The 21,315-nt window shown below is 47.0% G+C and overlaps 1 pseudogene across 1 annotated transcript; it reads right to left on the bottom strand.

Annotated features, from left to right (window-relative positions):
- Nucleotides 1-5,922: 5,922 nt before the first annotated feature.
- On the bottom strand, nt 5,923-17,497 carry LOC144726197 (intermediate filament protein ON3-like; annotated as a pseudogene). The gene is made up of 9 exons (XR_013587249.1): nt 17,104-17,497; nt 11,798-12,012; nt 10,069-10,129; nt 9,844-9,939; nt 9,554-9,698; nt 8,844-8,969; nt 8,161-8,381; nt 7,202-7,269; nt 5,923-6,231 (listed from the first exon to the last, which is right to left on the bottom strand). The product of XR_013587249.1 is annotated as an intermediate filament protein ON3-like (transcript).
- Nucleotides 17,498-21,315: the final 3,818 nt, after the last annotated feature.

Raw genomic sequence — 21,315 nt, 5'->3', positions numbered from 1 at the left:
ACGTTTGATAATTGTGCGAGAATGACACAGATTGAACTTATTATCATACGTATTAATGTGCATCCCACTGTCAGTCTACTATTTAAAAACGTATCCACGCCGTGTCGGTCGAATGTACGTATGTTGAAATTTTTCCGCAGCGTGCGGGGAAAGGACAACAAACTAAACACAATAAGACAGTTGTAAAGAAACGAGTTCTCACTTTAAACTTAAAAGTGCATAGTCCCCAGTGGCTTCTTAATATCGGAAGGAATAGCGTTCCAGACGGCCGCAGAAACGCATCTGAAAGCGCGCGATGCAAGTGACCGTCTTTGTTCGATGATTAAGCCAAAAAGGTGCCGCTGCTGCTGCTATCACCACCGGAGTGCGCGTGGTGGTTTACGCTCCTTGGTCGAAGGGTTGTTTGACCACGCTTCACTGCGTTGGTCAGTGCGGGTTGGAGAAATGCAGGGGGGTGAGATGAGGGGACGGGGGGGGGGGTATGACCGTTTCATATCTCACTCGCCACTGATGTCAATTAGCGTTCAGGAATCGAAATCAGGTATCTGGGTTCATGGCGCAGTGCGCTGACCACGGCCCCACCGCTCACATAGACTTGCCTTTAAAAAAAGTGAATTATACAACGTCTTACATGGAGGCCGTGCTTGCTTGAGCAGCTCTAATTAGCTAATATCTAAACACATTGTGGACAATGCCTTCCGTGTATGTATGTTGAACCTCTTCTTGGTTCTTTCGGTAAAGTCACGTAGAAGCGAAATAATAAAATAATAAATTGTATCATTTCCCTTCTACGTGACTTTACCGAAAGAACCAAGAAAATGAATCCCTGCAGTCGCGAAAGCTTTAAATCGATATGTTGAACCTATTTCGCACCGTACGCAGCCGACTGTGTTAGTCAGTTAACTAAGTACGCAAAGAGCCGACAAGCGATGTGAGCCCAGCAGACAATCAACAGGGGCGCGGGGGTGGAAACGCCCAATCCTCAAAAGATGTGTCTGTGCGCCGAAGCTCTGTGGAGCAACAAGTCACGTCCAAGCTGCCTATACGCTGGCATTTCGAGTGGAATCGAATTCAGGATTGAGTCCTGCCGTCGAGTGTCGACTGCGGCGCAGCACGTGACACCAGATCAAGGGCGCACGTCCATGTCTGCACCTTGGGCAATGGACAGCACAGACGTGCAGACAGTACACGAGGAGTCGCGTAGTGAAATGTGACTCGTGAGTTTTTCCGACTCCGCATACCGCAGAAATACGGCGTCTATGGTGTCTGTTACATAAGCGCCACTGAGGCCCCCTTATTTGCCTCCTCCCCCCCCCCACATCGTGATTAGCACATATAGGCCGCGGTGCAGTTGCACCGCCTGTACACTCGATATTTCTAAACGCATGCGAATTGTGTGCAATGCGTTCAGCGCCGTGTCTTGTGCTGCGTCTGCCCGGTAGGCGCTGTGCACCCACGTTCAGCGACACTTCACGTTGATGCTGTTAAAAAAACTTTAAACTATTTTTTTTTATTTTGCCAGGGAAAGTCCACTGAGCTATATAGTTCTCTTTCAGAAGCGACCTGGCCACAAATGATAGCTCAGCGAAGTGGCTTATCACGTGGAAATGTATAGCAGCCGAATACTTTCAACGCGTGTTTCTAAATGTGGAGGGAAAAACCGGAGGACCCGGAGAAAAATCCACGCGACCACGGGGAGAGAGACACGCAAACTCCAAATATACAGCAGGCGTCAGGGTCGGGATCGAACCCACGACCTCCTGCATACCAGGCGAGGTAGTTAACATCTCACCACCGCGGCGAGATGTTTAACATGATGTGTCAGTAATCCACTGCTGGATGAGTTGTTTGGCAGCACGTCTTCACGCCGGGCACCGCGGGTTGATGAAAGGGGGTCTCGAAGCGGCTCATGTATCACTCACCGCTGATCTACACCACGGCGGGGAATCGAACTCAGGTGCTGTGATAGTATAGCACGGTCACTAAGCAATTCGAATTTGCCAGTTTACCACAGAGTAGAATTAATAATGAACGTCAGTCCTTGTGCTGAGTCATTAACTTGCTAAGTTCGCAGTCAGGGGCACGGGCGACGGTGACCGACATCAAAAAAACCGGCTGTCGAATATGCCTCCATCATCGCGATCATCAGCCATGGTCAATCCACTGCTAGGCAAAGGCTCCCCCCACCTCTCAGCAATTCGCCTTCTTGAGTCGGCATTGTCGTTGTGAATGTTCGCGTCGCAAGCGACATTACACGGCACCACTCCTCGTGTGCATTTACACGCAGCGCCGCTCGCTGCGACGCGAGTTCGTTACCGATGTTCAGACTCACTCCACCCCCCCCCCCCATATTTTAGGTGCTCGTGTGTGTGACCAGATTTGTACAATTGTATTGACGTCGCATACCCGTTTGGGAGTGCGTGGAGAATACGGTGCAGTAAATAGTAGCATCGAATCTTGACTTAAAGCTTTCGTGACTGCAGGAAATCATATTTTTTGGGTCTTTCGGTAAAGTCACGTAGATAGGTTCAAATTAATAAACAAAAAACTACGACGTTTCGATCACAACGCAAGCGATCGTCATCAGGAGGAATATTGAGCAACTGATTTTTTACCGCATGCTGATTTTGCAGGCACGAGGAAGAAACGGGCACCCGCACGCAGAAGTTTGCATGCGACTTTGGGGTTAATTTCAATCAACAAACGAATGCCGCGACCGGGACGCACCCTGTGTGAGAAGCGGGCGTACACATTGTGGGGAAGTCTCCGTAAACACTAGGCGTGTGTCTTTGCATTACCACTTCAGTAAACTATTGATCCTCGGCCAGAACACTCCTCGCTACCCTTCCACCTACTTGACAACCCACCCCTACAGCCTCACATCCCACTTCACAAACCCACTCACCTGCATCCCACCCCTACAGCCTCACATCTCACTTCACAAACCCACTCACCTGCACCCCACCCCTACAGCCTCACATCTCGCTTCACAAAGTCACTCACCTGCACCCCACCCCTACAGCCTCACATCTCACTTCACAAACCCACTCACCTGCACCCCACCCCACCCCTACAGCCTCACATCTCACTTCACAAACCCACTCACCTGCACCCCACCCCACCCCTACAGCCTCACATCTCACTTCACAAAGTCACTCACCTGCACCCCACCCCTACAACCTCACATCTCACTTCACAAACCCACTCACCTGCACCCCACCCCACCCCTACAGCCTCACATCTCACTTCACAAACCCACTCACCTGCACCCCAAAGAAAACCTCACCCATCCTCAAACCACACTCACACCCTTCCACTCCCTTCCACGGGCGTGCAGACAACTCCACCTACACATTGCTCACGAGTTCTCAACGCAACCGCACACCTCCCTGCACACTCCCTCCTCGTGGTTTCCTCTCAACCTCCTCCTCTACGCATCGCCCCACGGGGTCTCCTCATGTCTCGCTCCTCCCTCTCAGCCCACGCGTGTGTGCTTGTTTGCCCGCAGGGAGAGACACAGGGAGCGGCCATGGTACGTGGCCATCGTACGTCTCTATCGGCGTATCCTGGCCACAGTTTATTAAACATTAAGGCAGCAACTGCAGTGTCTGCTGGCCCATTGGAATGCCCTAAAGCAGAAATCACTCCCGGGGTCACCCCTTTCAAATTAGAACCTCGCAATGAAACTATGGAAGAGCTGTACACAAGAGATGATGGAGATGATGGAGATGTGTCCAAAAGATATGAGACGTAATGAGGTTATGAGAGAGATACGGATGAGACATAAATGGAATGATATGAGAGAGATGTGGATGAAACATAGAGATACAGCGAGATGAGAAAAGTGAACTGCAGAAGATATAGAGATGAGAGAAATTCATCAGACATTTACGTTTATTGTGTCTGAATGATTAAGCTGTGAATTTGAGCTGTTTTGGGCGCGTTCCTATTTTATCATGATACCAGGGTCCCTTGAGGTGGTTTGGGGCCTTTTGCTATTTTGTAGTTTGTGTGCCTAGCGCCACCACTGGGTTGACATCTCCACCGATAAGCATGGTTGACTACGTACGGTGCTAAAGAAGTTCAACATACATGCATACGACCCTCCAGATTCAAACCTGTGGCACTTTCCCCGCACTTTAAAGTGGAAGGTGCCCAAGAAAAAGTATTTAGCGCAAGCGGGCCGCGTCTAATCCCTAACAGCTGCCAGACATAAAACGGGTGGCCTTTACCTCGTCGAGATGATTAAAATTTTACAAGATCTATTATTTACACGCCACAAGGTCGTAAACAAAGTATAATAGGTGTGTATACATAGCGTGGTGTCGTTGCCCGAGGACCATTCGTGTTTTTTGCCTGTTGAATATTGAACACGCAGGCAACTTTGATGTCCCCCCCCCCCAATAGTGGAACTCCTCGTGGGGCCAATGTTATGGCTTTATTGTGCATGCATTAAAATGGTCCTACCAGGAGGATGCGATCGAGACTCACGGCAACTTCGTGGCAGCCGAAGGAAAAAATAAACACACCCGAGAGGATGCCCACCGCGGAGATGGAGTGATGAAATCAGGTTCACGTGCAGGTGTCAGATGGGTTGTTGCATCGCGGGACAGCGAGGGATTGGCAACGGCTCGGGGAGGCTTTTATCCAGCAGTGGATTGATGGTGACCGCTGCTAGATCCGTTCAGTTTATTTTGAAGTAACTCCTCGTTCACTGTGGTGGTCATCATTGCACGCTCGTTACACGCTCATCACCGGCCCAGTATAATCGTAACAAATGTCACAATAACCCGAAGGCTTTGCGAAGCCTCTCGAGTTGTCTTGTGAAAGTCTGCCGGTCTTGCACTCGTCTCGTCTCACAGCTGATCAATTTTGCAATGTTTAGATGTAACAAACAAAAAAAGCACATTGGAAGCGCACCGTCGTTTTAACTTCAACTTTATATTGCAAGCGTTTCGACTTCCAAATGCAGATAGGCACACGATTGACTGAAAATATAAAGACATGTAAATAGGAAGTGTCCTTATATAATGAGAATACATTACATTCACCCGAAACAAAGTAAATATATGTACACCACAAAACGATACAGTAGATTGTACTTCACTTGTAAAAACATACTTCACTGAAACATTTACATCAGTTGCGTTGCAAGAACACACTTGCCGAGATAATGCGTTGCATTATATCGCTCACTCTCCCTCGATATGAGGATGTCATTAAACATAAAGGGGCAGCCCTGCAATTGCTTGCTCGCAACAACTGCTGTCAGAAGGGTTTTCACAAAAAAGGGAGCTTTCGAGAGCCGTGATCAATTCGAAGGTATTCGCCCCTTTCATCCAAGCTGGCCACATGTCTTGGAAGAGGTGGCAGCACCCACACTTCACCCCCAGCACACGCGCCCGACCGATCGACTCATTGAAGGAATGTGTGTTGTCTTGGTTCGCTCTGGGACTGTTGTCGCCGTTGTTTTGCAGCCTTCCCCAAGCTTGGGAATTGGTGCACATCGGCAATTTGAACTTCATAGACTTGATCTATCTTCTTGGTTCTTTCGGTAAAGTCACGTAGAAGGGAGACAGCTATCTCCCCGACAGACCTGGTCTTCACCTGAGGACGGCTGCTTACGTTGTGGCCGAAACGTCGTGAGAATTATTTTATTATGTTTTATTTTTATTATTTTATTACTTCCCTTCTACGTGACTTTACCGAAAGAACCAAGAAGATGAATCCCTGCAGTCACGAAAGCTTTACATCGAAATGCTTGATCTATTTTACTTGTTTATTTTTTAGTGATTTACTTTGCACGCCGATAGTTTCGTGTATTGTTTGTTGTTGTAGCTTTCTGACTGGACATTTGTGAAAAAGAGCTTTAGAGCTTATCGGATTTCTCGAGGATAAATAAAGATTCAGATTCTCATTCCGACTGTGGTGAACCCATTTTTACTGCTGGGTGGACAGAGGTTCAAATAAAATTGGCAATTTTTTTTCATCAACTTCCGCGCCGGGAGAACGAATTGTCGACCTCAGAATTGTAAGTCAAGTTTGCTAACTGTCACACAACAGCAGAATCCCCTGGAAAGTCAATAACCTAATGGATGAACTCTGAACTTGCAGAAAGAATTCGACCATTCCTGGTCTCGGTGGTTCTGATCTCCACTGTTTTCTTGGGAGGCTTGTACAAGTTGATCACCTTGTCAAAATTCGTCGTGGCCTGGAAACTGCCACGGTGACCTGATGTGAAGAGGACAAACGCGAGTTTGAATACAGTTGTATGATACAAATCGAAAGCAGAAATCTTATTTCGCAGTTGTTTGCGATTGCATTGTTTAGTATAGCTCTGAGAAATATATTTCTTGGCAAGAAAAACCACAGAGAGCGATCTGACTCAAGTGTCACACTCAACACACATTCACGGTGTGCTGACTTCATCCAAACTCCCTCCACTTTCAAGAAGCAACTAAAGGGACATCTGTTCTGATGAGCATACAAAAGTGACTCTTGGTCTGTCCCAGTCGCGATCGAATATTAATTTGTTTGTGTCAGACAATCTGTGTGTGTTACACATTATTTCATTATTTTTACCTCTGCACACATAAGTGCGCAGGTCACATCTTTTAATAATATTCACGCGGGATTAAGTCAGCATAAACTTAGTACCAAATCACCTGCAATGCACCGATCATGTCAGATATCGAAAGCTAAGCAGGTTGAGCCTGCATAGACCACCATGCACAAACAGGTTGTGATAAGCTGCAGGTCTACATGTTGGGCAGTGGAAAAAAAAATCCATTGTTGTACTCTACTCCTATGTACCCACGTCTATGCTCCCCACCTTTCAACCCCCACGGCCCGCACAGCATACGGAGGCCCTGAGCCAGCAGCGGATTGCGAGGACAGCCGTACCAGTACACACGTCCAAGTAACCACATGCCTACTCGAGTATTTGGCTGCTATAAATTTCCACGTGATAAATCACTTCGTTGAGCTATCATTTTGTGGCCAGATTGCGTCTGAAAAAGAGCTATTTAGCTAAGTAGGCCTTACCTAGTAAAATAAAAAAAATCTGTTGAATTGTTGTTACGTTTTAATAGAGCACATGCCTATTAAACATGAAAGGTTCAGCTTCGAGACGTGCCAAAGCAGTGCTGCCCCTGTTTGCTTGAGCGATTAAATCAGGGCCCTCCCTTCTCCTTCTCCTCACCTTTGTTGACAAGGTCACTCCCAAAGCTGAGGCTGAAATGCTGCTTCTGCGATGTTACACACCCGAGTCTGTAAAATGAACGAGTTTCAATTAGTTACAATATACTTAAATTATAAAGCATATAAACTAAACTAACCAATCTAGATTTGAAGTTTCCGTGACTGCAGGGATCCATACTCTATGGTTATTTCTGTAAAGTCACGTAGGTATAAAATGAAATTAATTAAATCACGACGTTTCGATCGCAACACAAGCGACCGTCATCAGGTGGAACAGATACAGCAGGAGAACTGCTGACAGTCAGCGGTATCTGTGTTGCGATCGAAACGTCGTGATTTTATTTTAATTTTATTTTATACCTACGTGACTTTACCTAAACTAACCAATTAACTAAACAATTTCCAAGCAAAGTCCACTGAGCTATTCGCTTTGTTTTCAAAGGAGACCTGGACACACATTATAGTTTATCTAAGTGGCTTATATCATCACACGTGGTACTTTATAGTAGCAGTCAAAGTCTGAAGGCATGTTTCTAAATGTGGTGGGCAAAACCGGAGGACTTGGAGAGAAATCATGCGAACTCCAACTATACTGCATCGCCAGGGCTAGGGATTGAACCCACAACCTCATGTGTACCAGGCGACGGAAAGAACATCTCGCCACAGCTGTCTGAATGTGACGCGGGATAGCCAAGATACCCGACAATGGAGCGAGGAAGAACTATGGCAATTTTGTGCGCTTGGAAAATTTGAGAATTATGTTTAGGCTATTATCGGAGCGGTGTGGGCGAGCGATAGGAGGGAACGGGGCAGTGCAAATTAAGAATTGGGAGTGCCTGGGGACCTCTGACCCGTGGTACCCCTGTTGTGCAGTTGCACTGCCTGCGCACTCGACAACTACACGACAAGGTTGTTGGTCAGGAGGGAGGCGCCGGGTATAGAAGTTGCTGAGGCATCCACCTGGACTCCTCTCCCTCAAGCAGCCTGCGGTAGGTGGCGATCTCGATGTCCAGAGCCAGCTTGACGTTCATGAGCTCCTGGTACTCGCGCACGCGCTGCACCATCTGCCGCTTGTCCTTGTGCAGCTCCTCCTCCAGGCGGGCGATTCTCTCCTTCGCCTCGCGGACGCTGAGCCCGCCTCGATCCACGGCCCCTGCCATGGCAGCCTGCAGGCTGGCGCGCTGGGGTATTCACAAAACGGAGTCACAGCACCGCTCGGCATCGTGGTCAAGCAGGTGGTGGGTGGTGCTCACCCTCTGCTGAGCCTCTGCCCAAATTAGGGGGTGCGATGGGGATGATCACCTCCAACAAACAAAATAAGCAGAGCTCTGTGACCCCACATATTTAAAAAAAAAATGAAATTATTCTATCGCCTTACTGGATTTCCAGGCCAACATATTGAGCAGCATTTGATAATCAAGTAAATATATAGATTGGTTTTGACTTGGTAGGTCTCATCAGTAAAATCAGCCTCATCAAAATCAAATGCTGTGAGAATTTTAGATGTTATTGGCAAGAGTGTCCCATTTAAAATAAGGGACCCTGTTGAATGCAAAAATCAATATCTTAACACAAACTCATTCCGTGTCTGCACATATGAAAACAATTTTCTGTGGCTAAAATATAAGTGCAGCAGCTCGTACCTGCTTCTTCAGAGCGTTGCCTTCACCTCTCACGCGCTGGATCTGATGGTGCAGATTGTTTATTTCGTTCCTGTTGCTGCGGATCTCCTGGTCGGTCGGATCGGCCGAGAGGCTGAGAACGTCGTACTGTAAAACAAGCAAGCAGCGCGTGTTTGCGTCATCTCGACGCATTCTGGATTTCCTCCCCACGTGCCAAAATGGTCATCAAAGAAATGTGCCAACCAATCGAGCAGGAACCTCCTGAAAAAGTCTTGAAACTCGATCAGATATTTTATAATAAATAACAAACACTTATTATAATAAAAATAAACTTTTTACCATTTCATCTGACTAAGCATTAAAGAACAGCTGAGACCACCTCGGATGAGTTTTTGTGATCGAATTTCTATCAAAGCAAATCGTTTGGGTTTGATGCAGTTTCAACACCAGCAGGCTTTGTAAAATTCAATCAAATCTGCAGAGCACAGACACAATTAATAATGATGATTGAGTATGAATGTGGCGAAAAGGAATTTATTGTAATGTATTGGTCAGGGTGGCGTGGTGGGAGGGTATGCCTAAGTGAAATAAATAAAAAGTCTTGACACTTGACATTCTACTTGGGAGACGCTTCTCAGTGATCGTGGCAGATAAGTGGGCGGTGTCGCTGTCTCGCCGAAATCCCCTTTCACGTCCGTGGCTTCTGCTGCTGCTGCTGCCGATGTGTTTACCTTCTTTCTGTAGAATTCATTGGCCTCGGCCTGGCTCTTGGCAGCGATCAATTCGTACTGAGCGCGGACATCGGAGATCATCCCTTGCAGGTCAAATCAAAGACACCAAGGTGTCTTTGATTTGCGGCTCCAGGTCACGCAGCTCCTAAAATGGAGAGTGGGGATCACGTTCAGGGCACTGGCGTGGGACTGCGGTAAAACCCGGCCTGACTGAGTACCGTGTTCTAAGATTACACACCGTGAATGGAAAAAAAAACACATATGGGTGCGGCCAGGTAATTGGTCCTGACCTTTTCAAAAATTCCTCTGAGAAAGTTGATCTCATCTTTCAGTCCTTCCAGTCTAGCTTCCAGCTCAGCTTTCACTAAGCAAGAGTCGTCGAAATCCTGCCAAAGACGACAGACATTGTTGGTTGAGTTTATTGGAATAATTCTGTGATTGTGCTTCCGGGCATACAGTTATAGGCCATTGTGTTTATAGGATGAACATCTCAGCAGAAATGTTATGAACATCACCTGTTTCACCGCATCAAACTCGTTCTCTGCCTTGTTGCGGATCGATATGTCTTCCTCGTACCTAAAAGAATAGAAACATAATTTCTAAGTGGAACTCAACTTTTAAAATGCTAAAGGTTTACACTGTATGTGATAGTGTGACATTAGTGCTACCGTTGGCATAGTAGGGGGTACAAATCGTGCATCGGCCAGTCACTCAGTCAGTCAACCCATGGCACCTGGGTCTGTCCCGTGACCTCCTGCCAGTGGGCTGTCGACACTTTACATGGCCTTAAAGTGCACAGAGCCTGGCACAAGCGCCGTGGAGACGTCACCGCCACTTGGTGGTGAATGGCGGTTGTTGTTGTTAATGCTCCCTGGGGAGCGGTAGTGGAGTGGTTCGTGTGGTCGAAATAACCCTCACAGCCTGCACGGTGTGGGGAGACAAACGTCCAGTCGTGAGTTGACACACGGGCTCTATATACGTGCAGTGGTGGCGCAAGGCATTAATCCAAACACATTCCTGTGGAGGGAGCTGGTAGGAACGTTGGGTTGCTCGGTCAATGGCCAGGGTCAACGGCGGCGTGGTGTATTCCGCAAATATGCCCGACTGTGAGAGCGGGCACAAGCCGGCGTGAATCGGTTAAACATTGAGTTTTATAAGGGCACCACGGGGTGACCAGCCCCTCCCCACCCAGCCCCACCCCTCCCACCCCCCACCCAGCCCCACCCTCCCCACCCAGCCCCTCCCACCTAGCCCCTCCCAACCCTCCCCAACCAGCCTCTCCCTCCCCACCCAGCCCATCCCTGCACGACGGACACAATAATCCCCTGTGGGCTGGTGTAACCAGGAGGTTCCTACCAGTACTAAGCAAACACTTAGGTCCCCGAGTAACTCAAGGGGCCCCATGTGCATGGAGAATAGGGGTGCATAAAATATCAGCTGAAATTTTAATCATTACACGCATGAAAAAAAGTTAAATAAGATAAAGTGCATGAATCGTTCACGTCCCTATCCTGTCTAGCTCTCCTTAATCCCACTCTAATATTTGTATCGTCTACATCCAGTAGCATAACTAGGCTGGGGACAGAGGATGGATGTTGACAACTACCATGAGGTAGGTTTTCAACACGTTGGGGCCCCACCTTCCGATTGCCGCACCCCGCCGAGCTGATGATCGAGTTACGCCACTGTACTTATCCCTTTAATTTCACTACATCTCTGTCTCACCTGTATCTCTCCAATCTCACTCCACATTGATCTTTTATCCGCATTTATCTCATCTCGCTACATCTCTCTCTCTCTCTCTTATCTATACATCTCATTCTATTGCAATTTAATTCGGAGGTTATGAATAAAATGGCCTTCAAAAATAATTTCCGCTTAAGATCCCCAATGGGCGAGGCAAACAAAGACAAAGATCCCCCATATAGCCTGTACCAAACTGTTGGGGCAAGTACTGCTAGCGAGCAGCTATGAAGGCCGGTATGGCACAGGAGGTGGTGGATGGCCAGCAAGACGCCCGACCGCATTTGTTTCCCCACCAGGACATCATTTGAGGTTGAATCGACCTAGGGGAAGCCCAGGACCAGTTCAGATAATCATCACTGGTGTTGGCCGTGAGCAGAAATTCAAGTCGGGTCGCCGGGTTCGTAGTGCGGCGCGCTCACCGCTACACTACTTGCTCCCCTAACGGTGCCAGGCGCATCGCTGTACACATCCCTGCACATCCGCCGCGTCGACGCGCACTTGTTCTTGAAGTCCTCGACGAGGCCCTGCGCGAGCCGCAGCTCTCCCTGCCGCCGCTGCTTGTCGCGCTCCAGAGTGTCGAGCTGCCGCTGAAGACCGTGGATCTGGCTCTGGAAGAACACGCTCGCCTCAACCTTGGAGCCCCTGGCTCCACGATCCTGCAGGAGCAGCCACTGCACCCCCAGCACTTTGTTCTGCTGCTCCAGGATGCCCACCTGTGGTGGGAGACACAATGACAAAGAGGATACTAAGGGGACAGGGTGGGGTACGAATTCATGGCCCACAGCCAGGGCCGCTTCAAAGGTTTTTGAAGTCCGAGGGCGAATTGCCAGATGAGGCCACTTCTGAGGCCTCCCCAGCCTTTTCTGAGCAACCCCCCCTCCCCAACTCGCCCACGCCCTGGATCTGTAACCCATATCACACTTCAGACTCTGTCTTATCGACAGACCTGTTCTTCACCTGAGGACGGCTGCTTGCATTGTGGCCGAAACGTCGTGAGAATTATTTTATAATGTTTTATTTTTATTATTTTATTATTTCCATTCTACGTGACTTTACCGAAAAAACCAAGAAGAAAAATCACATCACACTGTTTCACCTCGCCCCTTCTCTACGGTCATGGACCCTCACACATTAGGGCTACCAGGGGCAGGTAACTAACTTGCGGCCCAGCCTGTATTATGAAAATATGTTTTATACTATTTGGTTCTTTCGGTAAAGTCACGGAAGTGAAAAAAATAATAAAATAAAAATAATAGAAATTTTAAATAAATAAATGTAATCACGACGTTTCGATTACAACACAAGCAATCATCATCAGTTGCGTGTGCGCAAAGCTCCCCCTCCCCTTATTCCCCCCTCCCTCCCCCCCACCGCCCTATCTGACTTATATAAACCCCTTAACTCTGGCATCTTTCCCACTTCAATAAGAAATAATTATTGCTGTGGTTGTCACACCTGATGATGATTGATTGTGTTGCAATCGAAACGTCGTGATTTAATTTATCTATTTTTTATTTTAATTTTATTATTTGTATTTTATCATTTTTTTTCACCTACGTGACTTTACCGAAAGAACCAAAGAGTATGGATCCTTGCAGTCACGAAAACTTCAAATCTAGAATATGTTTTATATTTAGCTCGAAAGCTATAACCAGGGAATAGAATGCATTTGACAGGACATTTCCGAAGAGATGGAGCAACGCAATCGGTTCGTGTGCAGATACTGTGTGGTTTGTCGCATCGCGAGACCACGAGAGGTGGAGGCGACTTGAAGGAGGTCTTTATCCAGCAGCGGATAAACCATTGCTGCTGCTGCTGCTGACAATGATGAGCTTGGAACGTTCCACTGAGCCAAACTACTAATTTTCTCAAGGGCCTTGATGCGAATGTTTGGCCGGTTTATGTATGCGCCTGGGAGGAAACTGAAGTGCAAAGAGAAAACCCCGGAAAAAAGGAGCCGCTGACACTCAAAACTCGACACAGGCTGTGAGAAACCTACTTGCTGCACTGCTCCATACAGGCGCTTGGCTGCGATTGCAGATGGGCGTCTCCCGCGCGACACGTGGGATCACAGCGCCGATCCGCTAACCCCACTTCAAAGTGACTGGATTATAGGCGAGTACATAATAACCACATCCAATATTCATTTTAAGTTCACGTGAAGGGACTCGCCAGTCATAAAGTGTTTCTTTAATATACTTTAAATATTTAATATTTACCACTGGCAAAAAGTGCAGCACAAGATGGGCAATTGCGCAAATGATGGTTCCCAGGACTGCATCTCGGATAGAAAAACAAGTTGGGTCACAGATTACTTTCATGATTATAGACTCTGAGGTCGGCACGACAACGTCCAGTTATGCTCTACTGAAAGCCCCTCTGTATGTTCTAGATTTGAAGTTTTCGTGACTGCAAGGATTCATACTCTTTGTTTTTTTCGGTAAAGTCACGTAGGTAACAAAATTAAATAAATTAACTCACGACGTTTCGGAAGCAGCACAAGCCTCCGTCATCAGGTGTAACTGCTGCAGTTGCTTTCGAAACGTCGTGAGTTAATTTATTTAAATGTTTTACCTACGTGACTTTACCGAAAAAACAAAAGAGTATGAATCCTCTGTTGTTTTAACACTCAACACATTCGTCAGTAAAACTGCCCTCAAAGGGAAAGGGTATACAGCAGAGGTGGGACAAAGTCATTGTTATGCAAGTCCAAGTCGAGTCGCAAGTCATCAAATTCATGACTCGAGTCTGACTCGAGTCCAAGTCACATGACTCCAGTCCACATCTCATAGGTGGGACAAAGTCATTGTTATGCAAGTCCAAGTCGAGTCGCAAGTCATCAAATTCATGACTCGAGTCTGACTCGAGTCCAAGTCACATGACTCGAGTCCACACCTCTGGTATACAGTGCAGTATATGATAGTTGACATTTTGGGGAACGGCCCTACTTCATAGCAGAGAAATTAGTGTTTTCATAGCCAGACTTCATGGTAGAGAGATGAAGATCACTCTCCTATGAAGAAGGGCCATTTCCTGACACATCGCCTATCATGTTTCCTCTTAATGAAGTATTATTGATTTGAAGCTTTCGTGACTGCAGATCCATACTCTTTGCTTCTTTCGGTGACTTTACCGAAAGAACCAAAGAGTATGTATTATTGACGTTAATGTTGAATTTGTACTATTCGTACTTGTGCACAACTGTTTCTTTAATAAGACATCGTGGAGATGGGAGTGGAAGCTCCAGGGACTTAACATCCACATGTCGCGCATAGCTCAAGCAGTCATAAAGGACTTTTAAAACGTCCCTGTCAGCTTGAAAGCGACAGTGGCATGCGTGCCAAATGAAAACCGGCATTCACACATTCCATGCATCGCCACCGGTCCTCAGGACCCCTAGAACTGCCCCCAGGTGACTGAGCTCTGAGGGGTGGGGTGGGCATAGACCGTGTACTTGTAGAGAACCCTTCTCTCCATCCACGGCCAGATGAGGAATTCCCAATGCTGCATGGCTCGGTGGGGTGGGGGGTCATTTGAACATCCTTTAGCACACTGGTGAGTGTGGGGTTACAAAACAGGTGTTAAGGTGTTAAAACACCAAACTCAAACCTTTTGACAAGGAATCATGTCTGCATTAACCACGATGCTTGTGGTCAGAATGCAAACAAAAAAACATACTCTGATAATATATGCATTGTCTTTGAAACTGATTGGTCCACACCAGAGACAGCTTTCTTTTGAGCCTCGTCTCAAACGGGCTGAGACCAGAGGACGCCAAAAGGCTCACAAGAAAGCTGTCTCTGGTGTGGACCAATCAGTTTCGAGGACAATGCATATATTATCAGAGTATGTTTTTTTGTTTGCATTCTGACCACAAGCATTGTGGTTAATGCAGACATGATTCCTTGTAAAAAGGTTTCAGTTTGGTGTTTTAACATTTTAACACCTGTTTTGTTGCCAGAAAAAGGGGAAAAACCTATTATCATATTTTGGTACTGGCAAAGGAGGTCCAATGATGAGTGTGGGGTTGTTTTTTTTAATATGGGGAACATAGATAGAATAGGCATAATAATTTAATTTGTTGCAATGCCATCTGCTGCTCACATTATAAACCCGCAGCAGCTTAGAACACCCTTTTTGTCCACGGTGGCCAGTCATCTAAGGACTATACAAACTCTACTTAGCTCTCGAGCGAAGGCGCATTGACAGTGATTTGGTCATCGGCAGGTGTCACGTAGTTCACTGGAATGTAATCGACTGCAGTAATGTTCGGCCCACATTAGCGTTGTTCTGGAATTCCTTAAGTCTCAGGTAATTATGGCAGGCATTAATCGACAAAAGACGAATTTAAGGCATGGCAATTTTTTTTTTATGACTGACAAAGTTTTTTAGAACCCCCCAAAAAAAAAATCACGTAATTTTGCTAGGATGTACCATTTCCTGTTCATATCCCCATTCCATCCATGCACCGCTGTACGGACAAAAGCACAACGTTGTCACACAAGACTGCACATCAGTATGTCTACTGGCTATTGTGGTGGGAATAAGTGTGAATCTCGGTGAGCAGTGTTAAGATATTTAAGTGTAATAAAATAATGAACGTTTCAGGGAATAAACGAATTTAATGCAATTCATACAATCGTGATACGTGCATAGATGATTTCCGTATTCTATTATGTGGTTATTAGAAACCCTATAGATCTTACATAAACCACACAAGAATATGTTTTTTGCCTAAAAATCGTGACAATTCAACAACACATGCATGGATGGGTGAATTGTTACATCTATAATATAATAATGCGTCATAATAATCATAATATAGAGCCGTGTGTCAATCCACTTCTGGATGAAGACTGGCCCCCCGTGTAATGTCAGTAATGGGGGCTATGTGACCATACTTCACCACGCTGGTCAGCACGGGTTGATAAATCAGGGAGCCCAGGACCGATTCAGATAACCCTCGCTAGCGATGTTAGCCGTGGAATGGAATCGAACTCAGGTGGCAGGGTTCACAGCACATTTTTGCTAACTAACCACAGTGCCACTTCTAAAACGATACGGTAAACTATGCAGTCTACACTTAACATGTGCAGTGCGCGCACCGAGGTGTACATGAAAAAGAATGCTTCAGGCAAATTTCGGGCCAGTGATAGCCAGACATTGGCCGAATGACATGAACATCAGTCGGTTACTAATGACACTCTAATAACGGTGTCACTGAGCACAACGCAGTAGTGGCAGACAGTGCAGGATTATCCTAGTAGCAAAAGTAGCAATGCTACGGCCCCCGTATTTTCAAGGGTCCCGCGCTAAAATGTTTCAAGCTATCAATTCCGGTTCAGTGATTCTGCACTTGCTCTATTACTATAGTACTATACTGCCTTCAACTTTTATGGACGACTGGGTGTTTAAGGTTAGCGATTTGTTATATTGTCTGGCTGTGAAGCAAATGAAAAAATACAATAACTTTACTGTGCAAGTAAAATATTTGTGTTTTAATATGTTTGTATTTTTTTTTATTTAGCGCCCCTTTGTAACATATGCGACAGACCCCGCACTTGCTTAATCCGGCACTGGTGACAGACACGATCTCCGCCCCCATGCTGTCCGCTACTACCACCTCCCTCGCTGGTTACGCCACCAATCCCCCCCCCCCGCAAGCCCGCACCCCCAAATCATCATCCCATTACATAATCATTAAAATGATGTAATGCCTCCCAATCGAACTCAACAGCAGATTCAGCGCAGTGCGCTAACCAAAGCACCACCGCTCCCCCCACCACCCCCACCGCCCATGAGACCTTCTCGATGAAGCTGACGAAGCGGTCGTTGAGCTTCTTCATCTGCTCCTTCTCGTGGAAGCGCACGGGCAGCACCCCGCGGTCGATCTCCGGTGGCGGGGCAGGAGGGCACCCCCACGAGCGCGCCCGGGAGGTCCCTCCGTGGGGCACGAAGGCGACCGGGGTGCGGGGCCCCTGCAGGGAGGGACACCCGTCACCCGCGGCGTACGAGCCATTGACGAGGCATCTCCTGCTCTGACGCTGGCTGTGGCACGACCCGATGGGCTGGACATAGCTGGAGCTTAGCGAGCTCATAGCTTAAAGCTTCGCCTGCTCGGCGAACGGCTTGCGTCGTGTGCGGGGCTCTTAGATGAATCGTGACGCAGAGATAAACTGGTCAGAGACGAGCCGCGCTTGCAACGTGCAAGTCCCCGAGGCGAGACGCCCTGGCTCACGTAGCCCGCGGGGCTTGTTGTTTATATAGCCCGGCGATTACCTGCGGGCTCGCACACGTCACCTGGATACACAGCGAGCCGCGCGCAATTGGCTCCTGCCTGGACTACACCGCGTGATGGACGGGCGGTGATGATAACGGTGGTGATAATGACGGTGGTGATGTGGGGAGGGGTGGTGATGATGATGTGGGGAGTGTTGGTGATGATGATGGTGGTGATGATGGTGATGATGTGGGGAGGGGTGGTGATGATGATGATGGGTGTGGTGGTGATGATGGTGGTGGTGATGATGGGAGTGGTGGTGATGATGATGGTGGTGATGATGGTGATGATGTGGGGAGTGGTGGTGATGATGATGGGAGTGGTTGTGATGATGGTGGTAGTGGTGATGGTGATAATGATGATGTGGGGAGGGGTGGTGATGATGATGATGGGAGTGGTGGTGATGGTGGTGGTGATGATGATGGTGATGATGTGGGGAGTGGTGGTGATGATGATGGGAGTGGTGGTGATGATGATGTGGGGAGTGGTGGTGATGATGATGGTGATGATGGTGGTGGTGATGATGATGATGATGTGGGGAGGGGTGGTGATGATGATGTGGGGAATGGTGGTGATGATGGTGGTGGTGATGGTGATAATGATAATGTGGGGAGGGGTGGTGATGATGATGTGGGGAGTGGTGATGATGATGATGGGAACGGCGGTGATGATGATGATGTTGATGTGGGGAGCGGTGGTGATGAGGATGGGAACGGTGGTGATGATGATGTGTGTAGTGTTGGTGATGATGATGATGATGTAGGGAGTGGTGGTGTAACGGTTAGCGTGCCGTGCTCCGAACCCGGCGACTCGAGTTCGATTCCCGCTCACGGCCGAGCATCACCGGTGACGATTATATTGAACCGGTCCTGGGCCTCCCACGAGGTCGTCTCAGCCTCAAATGAGTACCGGTGTGTAAACATCGCCTCTGGGGAGACAAAGGTGGTCGGGAGTGGTGCTGGCCACCCCCTCGTGTGCCGTGCCGGTCTTCATAGGTGCTACTCGCTAACAGCACTTGCCCCAACACTCTGTTCAGGCTACACGGGGGGTTGTTGATATTTTAGTGGTGCTGGTGGTGATGATGACATCCTCACCGCAAGCGGAATAACATCCTCCCCGAGCGAGACGTGTGTGCCCTGGAGTTAATTCACAAATACATCACTGGATGTACGACTACACACGTAAGGTGTAGGACGACATGCAGACGCAGACAAATCCACACAGATATAGCATAATTGTAGATATACTGTATGTATAAACAAGTAACGTATACATACTGACAAACACAGAGATGCACATAAAATGTACGGATACACGGACATATACACATACACATTTATACAGATACTAGTATGCACAGACACACCAGCATATACATATACAGACACCTACACAGACACACCTAAACACATGGACACACACAAATACACAACAAATATACACACAACAACCGCAATTCGCCACGAAAGTGGCGATGACGTAGGTACGGCGCTCAATAGACCGTCCGTTGGTGCAGGTACTGCAATCAGGAACCATGATTCTCGTCACCGCACAATGGGTTAGTGTAAGGTAACAACCACTACGAATTCCCACAAACGTTTTTATGGCCAAATTCATCACTTTATGGACGTAATATCGTTTTTAAAATGTTCGCTCTTTATTTTTTTCCAGAACACAGTATTTTTGACAAACATATGATTTGTTGATTGAGTGTTGGGGTAATCGTGACAGAGGGATTCAAGATGAAACACGCTTGGGTCAAAGTTTATCCAACCTTGAAACACCGCGGAAGTACAATTTGGATTTAGCTTCACGAATTATTGATGCTTTCACATCTATATCACTTTATAAACGCGTCGAAACAAGTTCAAACGATAATAGGCTGCCAACCAGTCTGCGATGAGATGTAATCCTCGAGAACAACATGATTATGTATCGGACTTGTCTGCCGCAAGGCAAGCCACTATCCCAGGAGATTGGTCATCCAGCACCAGTCTCAGTCATTATTTGAACTGGTGGAAAATCTATTCACGGCATTACATGTTCGCATATAATCTTCTGACGCGTATTTTGTGTGATTTTCAAGATATTCATTACAGCTGTCATAAATATTTATGGTTTTGTGCTTGCGTGTTAAAATGCTCCCCCAGTAGGTTTTCAGTGTTGGGTTTCTAATCAAGGAATTGGCTAGCCATCTGAAAGTAGGATCAACCGAAATATTAATATTTTATAATTTGCTACACGGATCATTTATAATTTGTATCCAAACGTAGTTCTGAAACGACTAAAATACGAAATAAATATGTTCACTTCATGGTTTGGAAGGTAGAACAGCAGGGTAAGGGAGATGGGGCAAAGAAAAGGTTTAAAACATTTGCACTGCCGGTAGTCAAGTGACTAGTCAGATTTCAGCCACCCTTTGCTCTCTCCCCAACACAATTGCGCCTCATAAGGTTAATTCCAGGGCTTATTTAAGGACATGGTCGGCTAAGGAATTTAGAGGCTATTTACCGTTGACATCGGCCAAAATCTAGCCCGAGCAAGTGCGTACTGACCGACCATGGACCCTCAAAGTCGGTTCATTGCCATGGCTATAAATTAACCTCCATGTCACGTGCGAGAAGCTGAAAATGATGGTAACCTGATCTAGCTAGCGTGGCCTTGTATCTTACGAACATTTTACATATCTGGTTATATATTTCACAAAATGTCATCATTCATTCAATTTACATTACGTATATGGTAATATAATATTAAATGACAATGTCGAGGTCTGCTAGCCACGAGGGTTTCGGGATCGAGTTCGTGTCATTGTGCTATTCCCCCCTCAGTTGAAGGAGCACGTTAGTGATTTCCTATATGTTCCATAGTGTGGGTTGCATGGACAATCACACCATGGCTTGCCTTTAATTTCCATTTGTGAAGATGTGCACATTGACTTGTTGATGTTCTGATGCGGTTGATGGTACACCAGTGTCTTTTAAGAATGTCGAAGACATGAAGAACAATGTTTGGGTCTCGAATTAGTTGTTAATTCTAGGCATCTGCGTTGTTCCACGCCGCTCGCCAGCATTCTTCGATGTCTGGGTGAGATTCTGGGATGTCGACAACGTGATCCCAGAATGGAGATTGGGACTGTGGCAGTGGCGAGGTATATACTTGAGGTGTTGGTTGATGGATACGTTGTCGTTTGCAAAAGAACGTGTAAACTCCCTTGAGATTGGCATGTTTCTGTAGATATTTGGTGACAGAATGTTGAACATTACAGGGAGCCATGGAATTGCTGTCCGTATTCTGCTTTAAAAGCACATTGCATTATTTATACATCTAGCAGTTTTGTGTACGGGTTCCCGTACCGGCCTGGAGCACAACAATTTGATACCGAGTATATCAAAGATTGGGTAAAAGCTCACAGCACAGTAGCTGAGGCACCCCAGGTCGTTCATGCAAGTTTGTGTAGTAGGGGCATTCTTGACTTGAAATTTTCACAAATCTATTTTGTGGGGCTTGAAGGTCAGCCTTCTATACATGTATATATGAACTTCTTTCACACCGTATGTAGCAAACCGTACTAATTGGTGGGGTCATAGCATACCGATAGTGGGGTTATAGCGCACTGAGGATAGTCCTTTAGACCTTGCTTGATGAAGGTGGCGAGGCCATGTTCAGGGTGGTAGATGGCGACCGAAACGTCGTGTTTCTTTTATTATTTTTTCTACCTACGTGTCTTTACCGA

The sequence above is a fragment of the Lampetra planeri genome, chromosome 2 (assembly GCF_965212315.1).
Source record: "Lampetra planeri chromosome 2, kcLamPlan1.2.h2, whole genome shotgun sequence".
In the NCBI taxonomy this organism is placed as follows: Eukaryota; Metazoa; Chordata; class Hyperoartia; order Petromyzontiformes; family Petromyzontidae; genus Lampetra; species Lampetra planeri.
Note: the sequence above shows the minus strand (reverse complement) of the source record. Positions and strands in the feature narration are given on the sequence as shown.